Raw genomic sequence first — 14,613 nt, forward strand, 5'->3', positions numbered from 1 at the left:
AGAGATAGAATATATATAAAAGCTCTAATCCTAGAACCAGAACTTCTAACAATGTTTTTCTCTCTAAAATGTCTAACCTAGAGCAAGGGAGAGGAGGGCTTCTCTTATAGAGGAGCCAATCTTGTAAAGCTTACAAGGTAAGCTAACAAGAAGGCCATCCCTCCATACACGTGTATGGAGGGGAACAAAATGCAAGCCAGCTATATTAAAATATCTGCAAAAGCAGATGAACAGTAGTCGGCTGCTCAAAAATGCCATTTTGACAAAATGGACTGCCGACCGGCAACAAAGAATGCCGACCGGCAATATACATTGCCGATGGAAACAAAACACCAGCCGGTGGCCTCTGGCCATGGCCGGTGATGTGTGGGGATGCCTCACAAGGCATTCCCTCCCCCTCCAAGGCAAAACACAAGTGTTTGGTGCAAAACCAGACACTAAACAGTCGAGTCGAGAGATCCTGAGGCAAGGCGCACAAGCCGAGACCTCCGGTAACTCAAGACAAACACAAACATGAATGATCACCAAGTGTTCCAACGGTGACGTCCAAGTCTTGAGGACGGTCAAAAATGGGGTGTCTACACTACCCTATATCGTCAGCTGGTTGGCAGTCTTGTCTATCTCACTGTTACTTGTCTTGATATTGCCTATGCCGTTCATATTGTCAGCCAGTTTATGTCGGCTCCTCGTACCCCTCATTATGTTGCATTAGCTCGTATCTTTCGCTATCTCAAAGGCACCTTGTTTCATGGTCTTCATTATTCCGTCCGCTCCTCTCTATAGCTTCGTGCTTTCTTCGATGCTGATTGGGCTGGGGATCTTACTGACCGCTGCTCTACTACTGGGTTCTGCTTTTTCTTGGGTGATTCTCTTATTTCTTGGCACAGCAAAAAATAATCTCTTACTGCTCGTTCCAGTACCGAGGCCAAATACCATACTCTTGTTGATACTACTCAGGAGCTTCTTTGGCTTCGTTGGCTTCTTACTGACATGGGTGTTACCCCCTCTGGCGTTACTGCCCTCTTTTGTGACAATCAAAGTGCTTTTCAAATTGCTCACAATGATGTTTTTCATGATCGCACCAAGCACATTGAGATTGACTGCCATTTTATTCGTCAACATGTCACTCGTGGTACTATCCATCTCCATCCGATCTCTTCTGCTGATCAACCTGCTGATATCTTCACCAAAGCTTATTCTTTTGGCCGCTTCGTTGAATTTGTCTCCAAATTCCAGTTGGTTGATGTTTGTCCTCCTTGAGTTTGAGGAGGGTTGTTAATATATTAATGTATATAGAATACAATACAGCTAATGTATAATATATTAATGTATATAGAATATAGTTAAGATAGGAATGAGTTTGCTTTCGGTCTGTTAGTCTGCTTTCGGTCTCTTTTCATAATTATGTTTTGTGACATGATGATGTTTGTAACACAGAACCTCCTATATAATGGAGACTCTCTATATGGTTTCAGATATATTGAAATACAAAGATTACTCTCTCAATATCCCTCTCTCAACTTATTTTACATCACAATTTCATTAATCATAAAAAATTGAAGAACCCTAAAATTTACAACCATTATTTATAGTAAACGTAATTCTTAAAGAACAAGAAACTAATAAAATCAAAAATAAAATTAAAACTAATAAAGTAGGAAAATTGTATCATATCAAATCAGGAAACAAAATAACTAAATAATTCTATAATATTTTATACTAAATTAAAAAATTCGTAATCAACTATTAATTTCAAAATAATAAAATAAAAATATATAGTATATTTTTTTCAATTTGGTCTGCATCACTGATGAATGCATTGCAAAGCATGGAAAAGAGATTGTTTGGGTTCTTTCTCAGCAATTGGGGATGGCACTGGAGAAGGGGGACCTGTTTGCAAATGCAGACCGAAGGGTTGAAATTGTCCCCTGCATTGAAAAAAGATTTCTCCTCTAAAATAGGATTTCTGGGGTTTGGGTATATTATTGCTATTGTTTCATGAGTCAAATGTCATTGTTTATCAATTTAGATTAAACAAGCAATTGTTTTTGAAATGAAGTGAGGCCAACATTCATGGTGGTGTATATTCTAAAGCCAGCAATTGGATTTGAATTGCATAATTTGCATTTCACTTCCACTTATTTTCTTTTTACCCCCTAAACCCTACCCGTCACAGTCCATCTCCGGTCGATTTCGCGTCGCCGGCGACCACCAGTCTCATCGCCACGGCGCCGTCACTTCTCAGCCCTGTTGTCGACTTCACGGCCATCGTGTTGCCTTCTCACTCTCCTTGGGTATGTTCCTTCATTTGGCATTGATGATGGTAGGCTACTTTACAAAATTTTATAGAAACTTTGTTATTGTTGCTACTAGAAGCCCTACTCTTTCATGCTTCAAATTCAATTTCATGAATTGGGTTTGTGCTTGATTCGATTGTCCTTTTAAACCCTATAAATGTGATTAGTAAGTTTTCTTGGAATTGTGTGAAAAAGAAAAAAAAAATTACTGCTCAGGTTGCCACCATTGCACTACAGCCATCCCATTGTCGCAATCAGTACCGTTGTGGTGGCCACCATTGTTATTTAAAAACCTAATTTAATTGAAATAACGTTGTTTTTTTTATTATATATAGTATCATATAATATACTAGTGGATGCCTGTGCTTTCAGGCATGGTGTAAATAATGTTGGTATTATATACTTTACAGAAATTAATTAAAATAAATCAATTCAAAATGATAACAATTTCACTATTACAAAAATTAACTGTAATAAATTAATTCAAAATGATAACAATTTCATTGCAATATAAAACTTTACACATAAGTCGAAATAGCAAATTACAATTTTGGCAAACTTCATAATTAAAGTTTAAATAGCAAATTTATAATTAAAAAATATTGTATACAACATAAACAAAGATATTTACGCCAAAATAACACATGTACAGTGAATTAAAATGAGGCAACCTTCAATAAAAGAATGTCTAAATAAGTATTATAACTGAGTGAACATTTTGGTACAAAAGAGTAACCATCCTAGCTTTAAAAAAATAAAAAATAAAAAAGAAGAAAAATTAATCATCCAATTTAGAATGAAAGAGCCAACCATCAACACGTATAGAAAAACAACACAATCCCAACATTTGTAAGGTGGATTAGTCACCTGTAACAAAAATTCACTTTAAAAAATCAATTAAAAAAAATCATAACAGGAACAATCATATCAAAATACCTTTGAAAAACAAATAAACCAATAACAATGAATTAACAAGAATTAAACATATGATCAAGCACCTTTCAATTTAGTTCCCAAGTCTCTTGATTAGTGTATATCATAACTTGTGAGTTCACCTGTTGCTGCTTAATGAATATGACTCGCTAAGTATAACTCTTCTTTCTTTTCCTTTTCCAATTGAACATGAAGAATTTAACAATTTAGATAATACATGAAAACAAATGAAAATAAATAATTACATCTAATTTGGAATCCCATTACAGGTAGGCTCATGACAAAAAGCTTTGTCCAATTAATTATTATATAACAATTTACTCAAAATTCTCATTATCACTATTTTTCTTCAATATACTCATCACAGCAAAAGAATACGTAATGTAAAACCCAATAAAAAAATTTAAATACAAAGATGTTATCTTCTGCAATATCATGGACAATTGTCACTTTTATACACCTGAAATTTGAAGGAAAAAACAAATTTAAAAGTCAAAGTCAAAATATATCACTCTAATTGAGTCCCAAGGATTAACAAAAAAAACAAAAAAAAACAATTTATGTTAGTGATGAGAAGAGATCGAACAATTTATGTGTAATAAAGTTTTATATTTAGGTAGTGCCTAGTGAAACGATTAGAATGCTTTTTTAAATTCAACAATTAGAAGGCTTAACCATAAAGTGAAAATTACCACCACCTCAATAAGTTAAAAAACTAGAATGATTGATGAGATCGTACTTGAGTGCACAAAGTTGTGATCTAAAACATTCCCTAAAAAAAACTTGAATGTGGTTTTTTTTTTTTTTTTTTTTTTTTTTTTTTTTTTTTTTTTAATAAACTTGGAGTGTCATAAGCACAGGTGGTTCTTTTATGATGAAATGTTGTTCTTTTACAATGAAATCATGAAACTATCATATTTATATCCAAAAGACAATATAAGTTGATTTTCCTATTGCTCAACACTATCAATTTAACCGAATTGAATCAATCTGACAAAGACATGAGTCATTACACATTGGTCTCCTATGCATTTTGTTAGTTTCTTTAGACCAAGAATCCAACCATCTAATTCAAGCAATCAATCAAAACCACACACAAAATAATATAAAATTCTAAACTTGCCAATATCAATAATATAAAATTTAAGCTGAAGATGCACTGTTTTATATCAATATCAATAACCTGCCAATCAATAATACCAAGAACAAAAAGAGATTAGATTCCACAATAAACATAGTTAAATAATTACACTATGAAAAAAAATAGAATTTTAAAGTAGACTAACAAATAGAAGGCTTCTCTGTTAAACCAACTGATAATGATGAAATTATAAACAACCAATTAGAGGATTCTATGTAAATAAGAAGACTTTTGTTAATGAGATTAATCAAAGATTGAAACACCACAGACCTGTAGTGAAGAAATAACTCATTTAATAGTGCTATAAATAGATTGGGTTTAAATAACAATGGGCTGTACAATGACTATTTGATTACTTAATTGTGCCATAAGTTAAGTACGATGGGCTATTTCTTTCTTACTATAATTCTAATTTTTAACAATCAAATAAAAACATAAGATCACAGAACATTACCTTTCATGTTAAAAAAGGAAACCCAATTCACACATTTATCAAAATCACCCAAATCATTTATCAAAACAGTAATCAGGTGACTTCAATCTCATTTATGCTTTATTTGGTTCACTGGAATGAGATGAGATGAAATGAAATGGTTATTCCTTACACTTCAAGCTGATAAGTTAGTTTGGTCTGCCACAAAATCAGGTGACTTCCCAAGATTGCCACTATGGAATAAATATATTATACATATGTGTATATGTACATAACCTGATTAGAATAATAAACATTGTAAATTTAAGTAATAATAAAAAAGTCCCATCAAGAATAAATATTGTAAATTTAAACAGAAGTCCCATCAAGAATCAAAAATAGAGCTTCCTTGGCCAGGGAAAAAGAATAAAAGTCATGAAAGAGAATGTGCTCAAACTTCACAATTCAAAAATCCATGTATAACACAATCCTAGTGAAACATAACACGTTAGGGAAAGATAACCTGTTTGCGGGTAAATGTTAGCACCAATTTACATAACCTGTTTGTGGGTAGATGTCATAACACAATCCTAGTGCATAATTAACACCAATTCAAAAATCCTAAGGAAAGAGAATGTTAGGACCAATTCAAAAATCCATGCATAACACCTGTTTGTGGGTAAATTTTAGCAACAATTTACAAAACTCATCCATGCCATAATGGGTATAATTAACCACTAATCAGGAAAAGATCCATGTAAGAATGATTTTGATAGTCAAATTAAACAAAATAGTATAGCAATTTATGTGTGTTACTGAGATAATAAACATGAAAACAATATTTCTAATTAGCCCCGAATAATGACACATCAATGCTAATTGCAGGTATTTCTACAGAGGCCTATTAAATGCTCAGATATGGAAAAATCTGAGCATTTAAAATCTTTAGGTTCTTTTTCTTAAGGCCCAAGACACTAAATATTGGCCAGGGAAAAAGAATAAAAGACATGAAAGAGAATGTGCTCAGACTTCACCATTCAACAATCCACAAATGGTGATCTAATAAAAAACGTGATCTAATCAAAAACCCACAAATGAAACCAGATCAATAGTAGAAAATGCTAGAAAAGTTGTGATGAAATTTAGTCAATGGTGGCAAGTATTCCAAAACCAAATTTCAATCATCACCACAACATCTCACACCTTCAATTCAACTTAAAAAAATAACAATTTTCTATTTTGAATTCCACACAAACTGAATCCAAAACCAAACCAGTATAAAAATTAAAAATTAAAAAGCAAATTGAGATTTAGTTGAGAGAATGAGAAAGTGAATCAACAACTATTAACAATTCTATTGAAGCTCTATTCAAAATCACTTAATAACAAATGTTACATGCAAAAACAAAATTAAATGTCCCAAATGAGCAATATTCAACAAAACAGCCCCATCCACAAAAATTTTTAGTTCAAACTTCCCAATTTCTTTTGATTATTCAAGTAAAAATGATAAAATTTACAATGAAATCATGAAACTGTCCTATTTATACCCAAAAGACAGTATACATTCAGTTTACTATTACCCAATACTATTAATTGAATTGAATTGAATCAATTTGACAAAGATATGAGCTATTACACTTTGTTTTCCTATGCATTTTGTTATAGTTTCTTTGGACCAAGAATCAAACCATATAATTCAAGCAATCAATTAAAACCACACACATATGCAGATGCCAAACTAATAATATAAAATTTAAGCTAAAGATACACTGTTTTATGTCAATATCAATAACCTACCAATCAATAATACTAAGAACAAATAGAGATTAGATTCCACAATGAACATAGTTAAAATAGAATTTGCAAATCAAATTGAAAGCAGGCTAACAAATAGAAACCAATTAATAATGATGAAATTCTAAACAACCAATTAGAGGATTCTATGTAAATAAGAAGACTTTTGTTAATGAGATTAATAAAAAATTGAACTGGATGGTATTACAAGTCCAAATAATTAAGTTATGAAATTCAAAACCAATTAACTGGAAAAAAAAATTTCAAATATTAATCATTAACACAACTTCTATAAGTAAATAAAAACTTGAAATTAAGTCATGAATTTGAATTTGAATAAAAACTTGAAATTAATCATTAATCATGAATTTGAAATCTTAGTAAATAAAAACTCCAACTCAACTTCTATAAGTATAAAACAAATTAAGTCATGAATTTACCTTTTATATCTATAACTCATGCCTCAACTTGAAATTGCTTCCGTTGGTAAAGTTTCGAATTCTATGGAAATTGAATATATTTGTACCAATTAAAAAAACCAAAATTGTATTTAGATATAACTGAGATAGGGGGTGGGAGTGAGTGAGAATCATTCCATTATGAATCTTCAGCCTAAAACAAAATCCAAACACACGTGGGCTCAACTGGTGGTGTATGATGAGATTACAAATGTACATTAAATATTGGGGGGGGGGGAACAAAGGTGAGAAAGGTTCAAATGAAAACCTCTTTGTACAATAATGCAATAACAACATACTAAAAACCCCCAAAATCCCGTACTAATATACCAATAAAAACACGAAACAACAACCCATTCACATGAAAAATATATCTAAAAATCTAAGTTTGGGTGCTCACCACGAAAAAGTTATTGAACCCATTAATCTAGAGAGAGAGAGAGAGAGAGAGAGAGAGAGAGAGAATCACCACAAATCAACTATGTAGAGCATGTGTTGGTCTTCAAAATCAAAGAATCATGGAAGTCAAAAATTATTGAAATCAACTTCCAAACTGCCCACAAGGATGCAAGTTTCTCAGAATGTTATTATTACCTTCATCAGTCAAATCATTAGAATGTTATTATTATTATTATTATTATTTTGCTAAATACATTAGAATGTTACTATTACCTTTATTATTACCTTGATCACCACTCTTAAAAGGATGCACATCACATTAATAAAGTTTGTTTATTTGTCAAAAAAAAAAGACAAAAAAAGAAAAGGATGCACATCATAAGATAGTTATGAATTTTTATGATGAAGATTGCCAATGTTTGTGGTGTGTGTTAAAGTCAATTTGTGTGTGTGTAAATTCCATTGAAACATTTTATCAAGCACTTAATAAGCAAGGAAGATAGAATGGTTATCGAACATTTTAGTAACAACCAAACGATAGTAATGGCACAACAAACATTCAATAGAGTAAATCAATACAATAGCCCTACAAATTCTTACTAAATCAAAGTAAATGGGTTTCGTGGAACCCAACCAACTCTTCATATATGTGTGTATATCCAAAATCCATAAAAGTATACCCAAAATCCTACAAGCATATAGAAAATTAAGGAAAAACAATACTCACAATTTGATTTTGGGAATCGTTCTTTCTCTATTCCACTAATGATCAATTGATGGTCTCTATGGCTTCAAAGAAAAAAAAAATTGTAATTAATATATGTACACACAATAATCTATTAAGAAAGAGATGAGAGTATTACTTTTAATTTGCAGAACAGAGCACCCAACAAACCCATAGTTTATTTGCACTATATATATATTTTTAATGCATTCTCTTGGCTAAATATTGATTTATCATGTATTGATTTCTCATAGATTAGGGGAAATTAATAATGTCCACTCTTAAAAGGGTGCACATCATATTAATAAAGTTTGTTTATTTGTCCAAAAAAAAAAAAAAGAATAATATATAATTTGAAAACCAACAATTCTAGAATTTTGCTAACAATTCTATGCCGTATAGAATCTGAAAGGTATAGAATTTAGAAAACCAACAATTCTATACCAACATCATTGTAGCTTAAGCCTAAACTTAGAAAACCCACAAATTCCTACTAAATCAAAGTAAGAAAAATAAAAATAAACGATACTCAAAAACCCAACCAACTCTTCATATATGTGGGTATATATTATCTGTATAGGTAAAAATCTTCATATATGTGTGTAAACAAAAATCCATAAAAGTGCACCCAAAATTAAAGGAAAACAATACTTACAGAAAAAAAAAAAACAAAGAAAAAAATTGGTAAAAATCTGTAATCAATATATAAAAAGTGCAACCAACTCTTCAATTGATGATCTCTGTGGCTTCAAAGAAAAAAAACAAAGGGATGAAAACAGAGACTAAAATAAAGTATCCCTTTCTTTCTCAATATATATATTTTTTTCAGTTTATAATTAACCCCATAAACTGCACCAAATAGAGCAGCATGTACCCTAGCATTTATATAATCAAAATCAATAATCAAAGTCAATAATCCCATCAAAATCAATATAATCAAAATCAAAATCAATAATTACAAAATCAATTAGAAACTTTATAAATATTAATAATTAAAATTGTAATTTTTTTCATGAATATTATTATTATTATTATTTTTTTTCTGAATTCCACTACAGTGCAATTACCCCAAATTAATACTTCTCCATATATTACTACACATTACTCAAAAATGAAGTTTGAAACTTAAATATAGATAATAAAAGCTTTCAATGCAGATTAGTGACAGAATAGAAATTACATAAATATTCACATTGGGTTTTTGGGTTTTTAAACTTAAGCAAAATAGAGAACTTTTCGGTGCAACTAATTGTAAAGCTATTCCATGGAAATCATGTTTGGAAGAATATGCATTTTCAAAACTCAATAGGTAGTTTAGCAAAATTGCTATCCCATTCATAACACCAGTTAATGCTTCTGAAACCCAATGAGCTCCAAAATCAAATCTATTCATATTAAACTCTAAATTAGAAAGTTTTATGAAAATTCATATAATCAAAATCAATAATCCCATCACTGAAGAAGAAACACCACCCAGTATTTCAACATATTTCTGGTTTGAACATAAAAGAGATTCAATCATGGGGTAAAACAACTCATCAGAATCATACTAAATCGGACACACTTCATCATATCATACACCACAACATCAGCATTTCTGGCTCCAGTCATTCAACTGACCTTTTTGAATGATGCCATTCTTGTTCAAGTATTCAACAAATTCAAGTATTCAACAAACTCTTCAATATATATACATAAAGGGATGATCTCTGTGGCTTCAATATATATACACACAAAGAAAACAAAGGGATGGTATGTGAAGCGCCAAAAAAATTTGGAGATGAACAAATATAGTGAACCTCACCGATTTGGACCTACCGATCTAGCAAGGCTAGCACCCAACAAACTCTCCATCTGCGAAGTCGCCGATCTGCTCTTGAATGAGAGAGAGAGAGAGAGAGAGAGAGAGAGAGAGAGAGAGAGAGAGAGAGAGATGGAAGGGAAGAAGAGATCTGCTCTTGAATGAGATCTCCTCTTGAATCAAAACAAAAGAAACTCTTCTCTTGAACACCAAAGAAACTCTTCTCTTGAACATCGTAGGATTGAATCACCATTGTAAATCCACCATTGAAATATAATTTGTTTCTTGGACATTTTTTAGCTGTTGGATTGAATCAATCCAAGGGTTCACATTTTCACAAAGGATAACAGTCCCATCAGATTTCAAAAACCACTCTCCCTTATTATATAGATGCATGTATATATATATATTTATTCAACGTGTCCCGTTATGTGTCTGCCTCCGAATATTTAGAAAAATGCCAGCTGTATTTGTATTTGGGTAGGTGTCGGGTGTAGATATGTGTCTTCATATTGAATTCATCTAATTGTCCAAAGACACCAGTGTATGGCTAAATTTCATAAATCTTAAATAATTTGTTTATCGGTTAAGGGTAAAATGGTGATTACCAACCAACATAAACATTTTATGCATGAAATGAGAGTCTTATGCAAGTAATATAATGTAACCCAACTATTTAAGCATACTTGTTGGGCAGTTGTAGAGCCAAGGAATTAAATAAATAAATAAAGGATCTAGCCGGTGAACCCTCAACCGGATTCCAGGCCCTCTCTCCATCTCCATCAGTCGATCCCCCTGTTTCACTGTCACTCTCCTTTGGTAAGTCTTGGTGGTTGCCTTTCTCTTTGATGCTCCGATTTTATGCATTGGATTGGTGGTTCGTTGTTCACTTGTTGTTAGGTTTTACTCTCTGCCCTCTATATGATGCCTAGTTGAGTGAGTTGAAATTTTGTGTGGTGTCTGATTGGTTCTCTGTGGATATGGTTTTGGGGTGGGGTTATTTCCAGCTACTGTTAGTTTGTGCTTTGAATATATGTGGGAATTGCCCCTGTGCTTGATATCACTTGGCTTTGTGTGTTCATTTTCACATGATCTCTTCTAAGCAATTCTCATTTTTGTTGGTGTGTGCTTGAACTTGATATTGGTTGCCCATGACAGTGCACTTTTAACTCTTTATTCTTGGCATTAATCTACCTTCTCACTTGATGTTGACACCACTAATTTGTTAGGTGGCTATTGCAGCTGCAATAATGACCAGAGGGACCAACAAGAAACTGGCTAGGGATGCTATCTCTTCTACCTGAACCAAGAAGCGTAATCAAATGCGGACAGGGTATAAAGAACAACCCAAGAATGCATGGAAAACCAAGGGCTTAGCTCTTCCAACTGTTTTTGCAATTGACGAATTCTTTGGCCATAATGAAGACACCAAATGGGCAGTGGAGGAACTAGAAAGGTGCAAGTTGGTGGGCTTGTTTGGGATTTTTTTGAAGGTGTACCCATGTTTGGTTCGCCTTTTTTATCAAAATATGCACAAGCAGTATAGGTTCCCCAATGTTTTGTGCACTGTTCTTGATGGGGTCTGTGTTCAGGTTACCAGCTCTGACATTCAACAGGCCCTTGATTGTGAAGACTTGTGTCTATTGGAAGAAGGCCCCTACCAGGATCTACATGGTGATCTCTCCCCTGAAGCAATAGTCAATGATATGTTCAAGGGTCACTTCGGTTCTGACCGCCAGTCCACCTGTCGTGTGCACCTTCCTCCGCAGATGTGGTTGATTGACTCAATTTTTCATTTTGTGTTTCTGAGTGGCCATGAGGATGAGCGTCGGGGGCATTACTTGAAAGCCTTGTATAAGATCGAGAAAGGGTATTGGGTGTCCGTGCCTGACTTAATTTGGGCCGAGATGGACAAGCTTCATAAGGGACTTGTGGTTACTCAGACACAGAGGAGTGAGAGTTGGGTGCTTCCTTTTCCAAGTTTGATTACTAAACTGTTGCCAGATCAGGGTTTCCCGATAGATACGGATGAGATTGTTGTTAACGAGCCTGTTGGCATGTATGGTAAGTCTTGTTGGACTGCTAGTGTTCAGTCTATGCCTCGAACTCGGACAAATTGACAGCCTGCCCCTCCTCCTGTGCCTATTCCAGTGGAACCTGCCCCTGCACCTTTTCAGATGACCTCCAAGCAGTATGAGCAAAACTGTGTCAGAAATTCGTGGTCTACGGCAGGACATCATTGCTTAGCGTACTCAGTCTCAACAAGACTTTTTGGAGTTCAGATCCCAGTATCAGCAGGATATGTTAGATCTACGGTCTCTTTTGCAGGCTATTCTTGATGCCCAGCAACGTCCTCCTAGGGTGTGAGTGTTGTGTGCGAGTGGCATGGTCTGAATCTCATAGTCTGTTGTTGTTCTTAAGACTTGCAGCTAACTTTTGGATGCATATAGACTTTCTGGTTTTATATATATATATATATATTGTATCGTGATCCATCTCTTTTTGGTGCATATCAGCTGCTTATCTAGTTGCAGGTTCACGCCAATTTCAGTTGGGGGGGATATCCGTCTTCCTTTTTCTTGCATATTTGTATTGGCCATACTCGAGGTGATATCTCTTATTCTCTTCTTTGGGTTATTTGTGTCGTCTCTTTGATATGTCATTGACGTAATGAGTTGGATGCCATGTGGACATTGTGATCAAGTTAATTATAATGTGAATTGCATTGATGTGGAATCAATGAAAAAAAATCAAGGAATTAAACTTGTGCATGTGCTTGCTTGTCTTACTGAGCTCTTTACTTAGTAACCAGGTATCTTGCCTCAATAAGCAATGAGTATTCGTGTCAAACCGTGAGTGTCTTAGAAAGAATGTAATCCGAGGTTAGCTTGAGTCTGTAGCCTATTTAAGCCGTAGGGATGTTTAACTGGTTTGGGAGTCACTGGTCCAAAGCTTGATACATGGGTTATTTAGAAAGCACAAGGGACCCAAGCATTGCACTACCCACATTCAAGCATAGTGATGCAATTAACGTGACAAAGGATCGTAAGTGCAACAAAAAGCTTGATTCACTGATGAACATGAAATTTGATGGGGTTATGGGATTTGGTGATATGTGTTCAAGGATTAAGTTGGGGCCACATCTTTATGTGAACGTTCAGTTTACACCAAAGGCACTTATGATATCTTACTATCTGATTATACATGGTAGAGAACTTGACTTGCAGTGTCGGAGATAGTGAATTGTTCAATTGCTTAACTGTGTTCATGAATGAGAATTGTGTTTGAACTCAATTGATGTGTGTATTGGTTGTGTGGGAGTTGAGGCGTTGCTTGAATTTAGAGTCTTCATTGAATATGTATTTTGTGGTGAGAGACTGACATGGATGAATTTTGTGTGTAAATTCATTGCAAATCCTCACGAGATTATAACTCGGCCACTAGGAATAACCTTGTAGTTTGAAGACTTGTTACACGTGCTAACTGCAGTTGTGAGTCCGACGAAGTGGCCTATGATAGTTTTTTTTTTTTTTGTTCTTTTTACTTTGCTCGAGGACTTGCATTTGCTAAGTCTCAAGTCATTGTTACTTGGCTTAATTATTCCACTTATATGTTTTTTTTTGTAGTTGAACTTATGGTGGGATAGTTCTTTAAATGGAGTTTTTCAGAAGTTTGTGGAGCCTTGATGATAGAGTGCCAATTGGGTTACAAGACCAAGAAGGAAAATTAAGTTTCAGCACTTTTCTGCCTGGGCGAGGGGAGCAGAAACAGAATTAGCTCTCAGCATTTTTTTGCCCGAGTGAGTGTGGCAACAATCTACTCACTACTTTTAGTTAATTTGGCATTTATTTTTCCCTTTAAGACCTAATTAGGGGAGGACTATATAAGTCTCTTTTAAAGACTTAGAGAGGGTTCCACTTATTGAAGAAAACGGCTCAATGAGTGGCTAGGCATTCCACTTCAGTTTAGATGAAAACCTAGCCAAGTTGCGTTGACTATTTTATTTAGTTTTGGGATTGGTTTGTTGATACAAATTGTATAACTTTGACACAATAATTTTATCGGAATGGATAATGCCCCGAATGAGAAGAATATTTTGGATGGGTTTATGTACTCCCTGTCAAATGAGCAATGTCTGAATTTTTATGTTTTTGGGGTTAAATACCATCATAAATAGTTTCAATCATTAAATTCACCATGCAATAGGATCATTTTTTGGAAACATAATTACCACATTTAAGTTTATGGCCTTTTGGGGATGTAGAGAATGTAATAACGCTCGTGCATTATATAGCTAGGTTCCCTTCTAATACATATTCCAACTCCTCTGATCTGTTCTCGACAGTCCTGATGGACTAGCAAGATTCGAACCCATGAAATTACCATTGATTTTCATAAACTAACCTACCTTATAGAGAGACTTGATACGAGTGGTGCTCTATGATTTTGTAACAGCCAAATCATTAAATGTATAGATATGCTGTGCACCTTGTAAGGGGAGGATAGATAACTCCTTGTTGGCCACATCCAGAATGTCATCCAAAGGCTCAAAATGAGTCCATCCTCACCTGGTGTAAAAAAATAGAGAAACAAACTTACCTCATCCTAACTCTGTTTCTTTCCCTTCTTCCCTTTCTCTCTCTACTCCATC

The 14,613-nt window shown here is 33.9% G+C and overlaps 1 protein-coding gene and 1 long non-coding RNA gene across 2 annotated transcripts in view; both read left to right on the plus strand.

Annotated features, from left to right (window-relative positions):
- LOC145793502 (citrate-binding protein-like) overlaps positions 1 to 14,613 on the plus strand; it is a 134,275-nt gene that overhangs the window by 88,064 nt on the left and 31,598 nt on the right. The window lies entirely within an intron of this gene.
- LOC145792835 (uncharacterized) lies at positions 10,587 to 14,293 on the plus strand. Its single transcript, XR_014332838.1, has 3 exons — positions 10,587 to 10,781; positions 11,205 to 12,569; positions 13,589 to 14,293. It is a non-coding gene; the product is annotated as an uncharacterized LOC145792835 (long non-coding RNA).

The sequence above is a fragment of the Camellia sinensis genome, chromosome 6, assembly GCF_055761805.1.
Source record: "Camellia sinensis isolate YWXY chromosome 6, ASM5576180v1, whole genome shotgun sequence".
NCBI classification, from domain to species: Eukaryota; Viridiplantae; Streptophyta; class Magnoliopsida; order Ericales; family Theaceae; genus Camellia; species Camellia sinensis.